Source organism: Carcharodon carcharias, chromosome 20 (genome assembly GCF_017639515.1).
Source record: "Carcharodon carcharias isolate sCarCar2 chromosome 20, sCarCar2.pri, whole genome shotgun sequence".
Taxonomy (NCBI): Eukaryota; Metazoa; Chordata; class Chondrichthyes; order Lamniformes; family Lamnidae; genus Carcharodon; species Carcharodon carcharias.
In genome coordinates this window covers 32,035,455-32,044,348 of record NC_054486.1, presented here as the reverse complement: position 1 = coordinate 32,044,348, position 8,894 = coordinate 32,035,455, and the positions used below count along the sequence as shown (strand labels likewise).

Below are 8,894 nucleotides of genomic sequence, written 5' to 3'. Positions count from 1 at the left end.
GCTCTCTCACAAAAACACTCATTCTCTCTCATGCACACACACACTTTCATTCTCACAAACATACTCATTCTTTCTCACACGCACACACTCTCAGACTCACACTCTAACTCACTCTCTCACAATCATTCACTCCCTCTCTCACATACTCATTCACTTCCTCTCTCACATACTCATTCACTCTCTCTCATACACACTAGCCAGCCTTTTTCCACACCCTCAACCCCATCATCGGGCCCCTGCAGTCTTTCCTTCTCCTGTGGCCCTAGCAGTCTCTCTCTCTCCCCCCTCTCTCCGTGGCCCCTGCAGCCTCTCTCTCTCTCTCCTTCCCCTGTGGACCCTGGCAGCCTCTCACTCCCACGGGCCCCTCAGAACTTGTTTTTCCCGAGTATACTCACCACGGCTGGTATTCGTTGCTCCTCTAATCACAGCCTGTATTTCTCCCACATTTGCTGCTGATAGGCTCACGTGTGTTGGACAAGCTTGTTAGAAAGCATCCTAAGCTTTATTAATAGGGCTTAGAATACAAAAGCAAGGAAGTTATGTTAAACTTGTCAAAAACACTGGTTCGGCCTCAACTGGAGAATTGCATCTGGGGCGGCACACTTTAGGAAGGATGTGAAGGCATTTGAAAGAGCGCAGGAAAGATTCACAAGAATGGGTCCAGGGATGAGGGACTTCAGCTATGTGGATAAATTGGAGAAGCTGGGAATGCTCTGCTTAAAGATGAGAAGGTTGAGAAGAGATTTCTTGAGGGATCTACATAGATGAGATGGGGAAAAATTTGTTGCGCTGGCAAAAAGGTTAAGAACCAGAGGACACCAAGTAAGGTAATTTGCAAAAGAAGTAATGGAGACATGAGGGAAAACATTATTGCCCTGCGAGTTATTAGGAATGCGCTGCCTGAAAGTGCAGTTGAGGCAGGTTCAAAAAGGAACTGGATTATTATCTGAAAAGGTGAATGTGCAGGGAGAAAGTGGAGGAGCGGCACGAAATGAATTGCTCCTTCAGAAGGCCAGCACAGACATGACTGGCCAAATGGACGCCATCTGTGAGGTCAAGGCCAGTCACCAGCTCCTTGAATGCCTCAAAATGAAGGAGTCGTGATTATTTCTTTTATTCATTCACGAGATGTGGGCTTCGCTGGCCAGGCCAGCATTTATTACCTATCCCTAGTTGTCCTTGAGAAGGTGGTGGTGAGCTGCTTCTTCAACCTCGGAAGCCCATGTGGGTGTAGGTACACCCATAGTGCTGATAGGGAGGGAGGTCCAGGATTTTCACAGTAGAATTCACCAATCACACTCCACCATGGTCCAACCCGCTGGTCAAATAGCGATGAGGCTGTGGAGGAATACTGAGTCAGAATCAAGCCAATGATTGGGAGAATGAGATGATTGATGTTCCCCTTGTCCAATCAGAGACCTCAGTGACAAACGGGAGCTGGTTCCGGTGAGAGGTTTGGTTGACAGGGTCGCTGACCAATCGGAGTGGGGGGGATTGGGAGCGCGCCGGCCGGTGGGGGGCGCGCCCCCGCTTGGGGCGGGCGGGTTGAGCGGAGGTGAAGATGGCGGCGGCGGTGGAAGGAATTAGCAGAGAAGGAGAAGGCTGAAGGCAGGAGTGAATCGGAGTTTCCGCAGGGGAATATCGGAGAGAGGGGAGTCCGGTTTAGAGATGACGATGAAAACGTGGATTATCGCGGCCCGGACGGCCGGCAAGCAACAGTAAGAAGTTTGCGGTCGTGTTGCATTGTGGGAATGTGAAAGTCACATGATTGATTCTGAGCGATAGACTCCCATTTCCCTCCTCTCCCCTTCCCCTCCTCTCCCCTTCGGCCCCCAGTCCCACGTCTCCCCGCCACCCCCCCCCCCCCCCCCCCCCCGCATCTCGCCACCGCCCCCTCTCGCCACCCCCCTTCCTCCCCCACCTCTCGCCACCCCCTTCCTCCCCCACCTCTCGCCACCCCCCTTCCCCTCCCCCCCGCCCCCCCATCCCTCTTCCCCCCATCCCTCTTCTCCCCCCCCCCCCGCCCCCCCATCCCTCTTACCACCCCCCCCCCCCCCCCCCCCCCGGCTCCCCATCCCTCTTACCGCCCCCCCGGCTCCCCATCCCTCTGCCCCCCCCCATCCCCCGCACCCCCCGATCCCTCTCCCCCCGCACCCCCCATCCCTCTCCCCCCGCACCCCCCATCCCTCTCCCCCCGCACCCCCCCATCCCTCTCCCCCCGCACCCCCCATCCCTCTCCCCCCGCACCCCCCCATCCCTCTCCCCCCCACACCCTCTCTTGTTCCCCCGCTATCCCCTCATCCACCTGGGCTGTGAGCTTTTCTCTGTAGTCCTGCTCATTCATTCAACAGTAATGGCATGGTATCAATTATTGCTGATTGCCTCTCTTTTGTAACTCCAGGTTGGTTCCTTGCTGCCAGTACCGAAAGCCGTTTGATATCTGGGTTACAAAGCCATCACTGCGGAATGGAACTCTGGCACAATTCTGCTGGGAAGTTGCCACAGCAAGATCCCTTCCCTATCCCATCTCTTTTGTTTTAAGAAGCAGCCAGATCTGAAATGACCTGGATTGATGACTGACTATTCTGGGTTGTAGCTTTGTGCTGTTTACTATCTCAATAGGAATGGCAATGTGATGCTGATCACTGACCTCTGAGCTGCACCAAGACCTTCAACCACCATCCCCCTGCCCCCATGAACCACCATTCCCCTGCCATCCCGAGTACTGGTCAAATACAATGCCACGCTGCTACTTCAAGTTCACAGAACTGTGACTCTTGAGAGGTCTGGTGTCTAACCCATAATGCTGACTTACCCAAAGACAGAAACTGCCAATGTTTAGTGTCAAGCTTGAGTTTAAAGAGATTCCAGCCAGGTTGTGGCACATGTCCAAAACTGAACCTGGGTGCTGAGGATGGCAGTCATGTTGGGCCTCCTGTGGTTGGATATAATGATCAAGGTGCCCATGTCGGGGAAGAATGTGTTTAGCTTCATGGCTATTTGATCTCTGTGTGAATTCTCTTTTAAAAATAACTCAATTTGCCCCTGCCCTGGTGTGTGGCAAACTTAGTGTAAGCTTCTCGTCACAAGAGGCTGTGCCAAGCAGCTTATCTGCCCAGACATTGCTGCTCTGCATCTTTGCTTATGAGTGCGCATTTAATGACCTTCCATTTACAACACACGATTAGACACCATTGCATCTGAAGTTAAGCTTTCCATGTATTTAGTTGCCAGTGCTTGCTCGCCTCTTGGTGACTTCACTATAATGACTCAAATTTTTTTTTTTGATCTAATGGCTGATCTAGCGTCTGATTGCTGCTTTGGATTCAAAACCACCGGGTATTTAAGAATGTGCTGGGAAGAAACTGAACCTGTCCATAACAGACCTGGCACTGAGCTCACTGTTAGTACTTACTTCCCATTAACTGCTTGCCACCCTCGCTGAGATTAAATTAAAAAGCACTCCAGCCGCTCCTGTTGCACCCCCAGCAGCGCAAAACTTTTTTTAAAAAGCACTGCACGTACACAGTGAGGCCACAAGCCAATTACTGTCAAAGCTGCCCTGAATCTCTTACCTGAAATACTAACTTTTTTTTCTCTTTTGGATGTGACTGAGTTGCTGGGTGTTTGCAGCATTTTCTACAAATTGTCTCTGAACTGACCACGTAGATAGAGCACTAAGGATTGGCCATTGGGACATTGCATGTCATCTGAGCTGTGAAAGGCTGAGCACAAAGCTGTGAACATCGATGATCAGTTAACACTGAAAATAAGAGTGCTGGTCAGCTGAGCAGTGTGTGTACAATGGGTACAGTGGGTGCACTCCTTATGCCAGCTGTAAAGGATGCCTATGGCAGACCTGGGAAAAACCTTCTGTGTGCGGAGCAGAAGGAAATGGTTATTTTTTCATTTTTCTCATAATCTGGCAAAAACAAGCCTGTGAAGGTTTTCTGAATCCATGAGGGAATTTTGTGCCTCTCCATGGAGTTGTGCTATTGGATTTCTTGCATCCAAGATCAAAACAACAGCAGTAAGAGACCTGTTTAGTAGAGAGCTGTAGGCTCCAGTATCTACTGCAAGATTGGGCAGTGCAGGATTCGTGTTATGGGCAGTGTGCAACATTTTGTTGCATCCTAGGTAATGGTGATCCCATTGGATATCAGGTCACCGTGGCCAGTCTGCAGGACCAATTACATCATGCAAATCCCTGATCCACAGCAGCAAAAAAGCTTCATCAATCACATGGAGACTAAATTTTTTCTTTAAGTATTGGGAGGTAATTTCCCCAAAACCTTTAGCCTGCATGAGAAGTTTCCTATATGTGAGGGCAGAGCAACAGACATCAGAATAAAATCAGTGGCCTCTTCAGCCAGTCTCGTTCTCACCAATATCAGCCCCTAATGGCTTTGCTGGGACTGATCTATGTTGTTTCCGAGCCCTGTTAGACTAGCAATAGTGGAAGCATTGGGGCTGGAGTGGAGTTTTGAGCTGTCTGTACATAGCGCAGTGTCAGTAGAGTAGAGTGCTATCTTTTTCCCCCTAATTTTTAGGTCTTTTTCAAACTTGCATTTTTGTTTAAGTTTTAATTTTTCATTTAGATAAAAGTTCGGGCTGTGCAATACTATAACGTGAAAAATAAGTGTCACGACAAGTTTTTAAAAAAAAAACAGAACAACAAAATCACCAATGTCTTCCATTTGGAGATGTATAGTTCCACGCCACTTTAGTGCTTCAGTAGCAGCTGTAGTGCCAAACCTTAGAGGCAGTGCATGAGGTTAGCGGAGCTTGCCATGAGCGGTTTAACCGAAAATATTTTTTTAACAGGGCGTAGCTTAATGAACTAACCAGGGTTCAGGTTTATCCAGCAAGCTGGCTTGAGGAATGTCAGGATAGAAATCAGAGTCTCATAGCCGTGTTTTCGATCTCCCATCTCTTCTGTTGAGTTTAGTGATCACAGTGAATCCTGATGCTTGAGATTATCAATCACTAGCTTAGATTTAAGGGAAGACAGTGATTCTTTATACAGAGCTTTAGAAAACCTATTGATGTGGTCTGCCCAGCAGCTGGAGTAGACAAGCATCCAACCTTGCGTTCCTTGAACTGAATAGATTGTAATGGTTATCTGAACAATTACCAGCAGCTTCTGGAAACCATTTGATACTCTTTGAGCTAGTGGAACATCTTTATAGAACCTTGGGGTGATGGTTGAGGGAAGCTTCGGCTCCACTTAATTCTCTGTTGTGCAGATTGTATCTATTGCTTGTATGTAAGACAGTGAGACCCACCTGCCTGTAGTGTTTATATAACAGTGCCCAGCAGTACTTGTATTTATGCTGTAGCTGTACTGTCAATGTAGAATGGTTTTGTCTTCATTGAGATGGCAGTTACAGTGTAAACACAACCTGACTCTGGACTTGGTGAGGCTCCCTGGGATGGAGAAGGATCTTTGCTTCAGCGTAAACCTGTGCCCAACTTACATAATACAAGTTAGGCTTTGGTTGAAGCTGAAACCTCTGCCCTTGATAGTGACCTTGCTGTGTGAATGCAGCCCTAATGAGGCAGTAAATTAACTCTTTGTACTTAACGCCGCCTGAAAGCAATGCCTGGAGCTGGCCTGGCCACTGGTGGGATTCACTCTAATTCTATAACACCAGGGCAGGAGCCACCGACTGTCGATTTAGGTACACAGTCAATTGACTTATCCTGTTGTTCTGTGATCCTTTGCAGCGAGGACACTGGGGTTTACTACCATTTAGTGAGCATCACGGGACCTTCCAGGAGGCTTTTTTTTTGCTGATATACAAAACCTGACTTGCAACATCCCTCATGCTGGCTGAGACTAACTTCACAGAGATCAGATTGTAGTATAACTGTCACTTCATTTTTTTTTAAAGTAGATAGCGCTTTGCAAAATAATTCAGCTTTGGGTAAGATTATTAAATACCTCCTGGGTTTCACCTGCAAATGAAACTCTTAGCACAAATTGTAGTCACATTAAAATGCAAATAAAGCCATATGATTTTAGAGTATGTGCCATTAGTAGCAATAACTGTTGTACATGTGTTAGTGATGCTGTACCAATATAGGAGAGGAGGGGCTTGGAGAGAAGTGGTTGAAAAATGACCAAACAGACCTCAACCTAGTTATTCTGGAACAGGCTGACTTGTAGTGTTAGAAACCTTTGAACTAGGGGCACTGGCATTGCTCTGTTCTGGCTGCAGTTAGATGAGCCAGCAATACCTGTGACATCAAGGGTTTAATGCTTGAACAATTCCTGGCAGCCACCATCTAAGCTCCTCGAGGAAGTTGGAAGCAGCGCTGCAGGACCCATACACATCAGAAAGTGGGCAGGAGGAGAAACAGGACAATACCCAAAGCAGGCCCGTCACAGGAATTTCAAATCTGAGCACAGCAGACTTTCCATTGACTGCAAGTGCTCCTTTTTATTGGGTCAGGTGTCTATCTGAGCTACCAAGAGTCTACTATCCATCAACACATCAGGTTCGGAGCTTGCCGCTGAGCAGATTTGGGTGCAAGTATCAGGAATTCAACTGGAAAGCATCCACGGAGCTTCGAACTGACCACAAGAATCCAGGGCAAAGAAGGCTGAGTTGTTAATTATGCATGTTCAAAATGTATTATATACAGTAGCTAGGTCTGTAATGAAATCAGTCCAATGTTTAATTATGCATTAACAGACACTGAGCAATAGGAATTAAAATATACGGCAGATGTATCATCCTGTTCATTATCGTTCAGCTGGCAAAGCTGATTTTGTTGTAAAGAGATGAAGAGAATGAGGCAATGTGCTGTACAGCTGGGAGAACAGTTACTATAAGGAGACTAAGACAGGAGAGGGAGCATCGGTGTTTCCATTGTGAATCTGGACCATTTTCACTCTGCTGCTGGCTTGCTGAGGTTCACAGGTTGTAGATGTGTTTGATTGTTTTTTTTTTCCCTTTTTTATCACTGTATCAGGCCACTGGCCACTTCCACTCAGAAGTGGAAGCCATGATCAGGCCTCAGTTCCAGCTAGGGGGCTGTTGAACAAAATGCAGGTGCATTTCTATAAGGATGGAACATTCCACAGTGGTGAACAAAAGTCAGGCATCTGTTCCCTCTTGTGGAGGTTGTTTTGCCTAATTTCCTCAGAGTGGAATCTGTTTTCTCTCCATTTCCCTCTGCTGTGGGTAGTGGGGTCTATTCTCTCCTTTGCCCCATTTCTAGGGACCGTTGGTAGTGGGGTCTTCCAACACCTTGAGGTATAAGTAGTGGTATCTGTTTCCCCCTTCTGAGCTTGTAGCCTTTGATGGAGTGAGATAAAGATTCACAGCAGAAGTATGTGGAAGGACAGTGTTAGGCAGCTTCTTCAGCTCCTGTAGGTTTGGCTTTTGGTACTTGGGCACTTGGCTACTCTCTCTGTAGACCTTTTATTCTGCAGTGCTGTTCAGGAGTAGATCCGTCCCTGTTTATTAGACTAGCCCTATACTCTCATCTTATCCTTAATCACATTGGGATCTGCCTGGGAGTTATTGGGGAAGTGTAGAGGGAGCTTTACTCTCCATCTAACCTCTGCTGTATTTGCCTTGGGAGTATTCGAAGGAACGTTAGATGAGAGCAGCTAAAAATGTCCTATTCCCCAGCAGTGTCATCCTTCCCTTTGGGTCCCATATGGGCACTGGCCATGTTGTTGACTAGTGTACTTTCAGATGCACATTGGTTTACGCTGCGTGTTGATCAATTCTAAAATCTGAATCAGAAACTTCATTAGTGGGCAATCTGTTCATTGGCTGAAGCCTTACTCAGGCGAATACATCACATAGCTGGGCTAGGTACCTGTAATCTGTCACACGCTCCCATCCCAGTGCTAACACCTATACTGACTGATTCAAGTTGGCATGGGTCATGCCCTTTGCAGCACAATGCCTCAGACCTCAGATCTCTGTTCAATAAGCCAGCGCTGTGCTGGGTTTATAATATTCTGCTGTCTAAATTTGTTATTTGAATTTTTTTATGGAATTACAGTGCTAAATGTTTTCTAGATGCATGAGGCAGCTTGCATTAAACTATGCATTTCAGAGAGAAGGGATGAGAATTGCATGAATCACTCACTGCTGTAGAATGATCCCTGGAGCAGTTTGATTGCTCTAACTTCACCTCTGTACAGAACTAACAGCAATAAAAGACCCGTGTGCCAAGGGTGCACCAGTGTTTATTATGTGTGTTTTTGTCAGTTTCTTTGTGGAAAATGATGTGCTTGTTCCTTTAAACTGACAGGAGAGGTAGCACCTTCTCAAGAAGCATTTACGTTTTTTTTGTGCTGGTCAAGTTGAAGAAGATTAGTTCTGTGCACAGAACAATGCATTACAGACACCCAGTAAATGTTGAAACACTGCTAGGTGGTCTGTACAGTTTCACTCAATCTTACCACTGATAAAGGACATAAGGAATAGTAGGCCATTCAGTACATCACGCCTGCACTGCAAGTCAATAAGGTCACAGCTGATCTGTTGTGGCTTAACTCCACTTTGCTGCCTGTCCCCCAAAATCCTGGACTCCCTTGTCAACCGAAAATCTATCCAAATCAGAGATGAATATATCCATGACACAGCCTCCACTGCTTGCTGGGGAAAAGAGAATTCCAAAAGAGGAGAAATTTCTCATCTATTTTAAATGGGAGACCCCTTATTTTGAAACTGTACCCCTTTGTTCTAGGTTTTCCCCACTAATGGAAACATCCTCTCAACATCTACCCTGTCAAGCCCCCTCAGAATCTTATATGTTTCAATAAGATCACCCCTCATTCTTCTGAACTCTAATAAGGGAAAGCCCAACCTGCTTAACTATTCCTCATAAGACAACCCCTTCATCCCAGGAATCAGCCCAGTGAATCT

The 8,894-nt window shown here is 46.9% G+C and overlaps 1 long non-coding RNA gene across 1 annotated transcript; it reads left to right on the top strand.

The window, feature by feature from the left end:
- The first annotated feature begins 1,520 nt into the window (after positions 1–1,520).
- LOC121292266 lies at positions 1,521–8,215 on the top strand. Its single transcript, XR_005946249.1, has 2 exons — positions 1,521–1,718; positions 2,402–8,215. It is a non-coding gene; the product is annotated as an uncharacterized LOC121292266 (long non-coding RNA).
- The last annotated feature ends 679 nt before the right edge of the window (positions 8,216–8,894 follow it).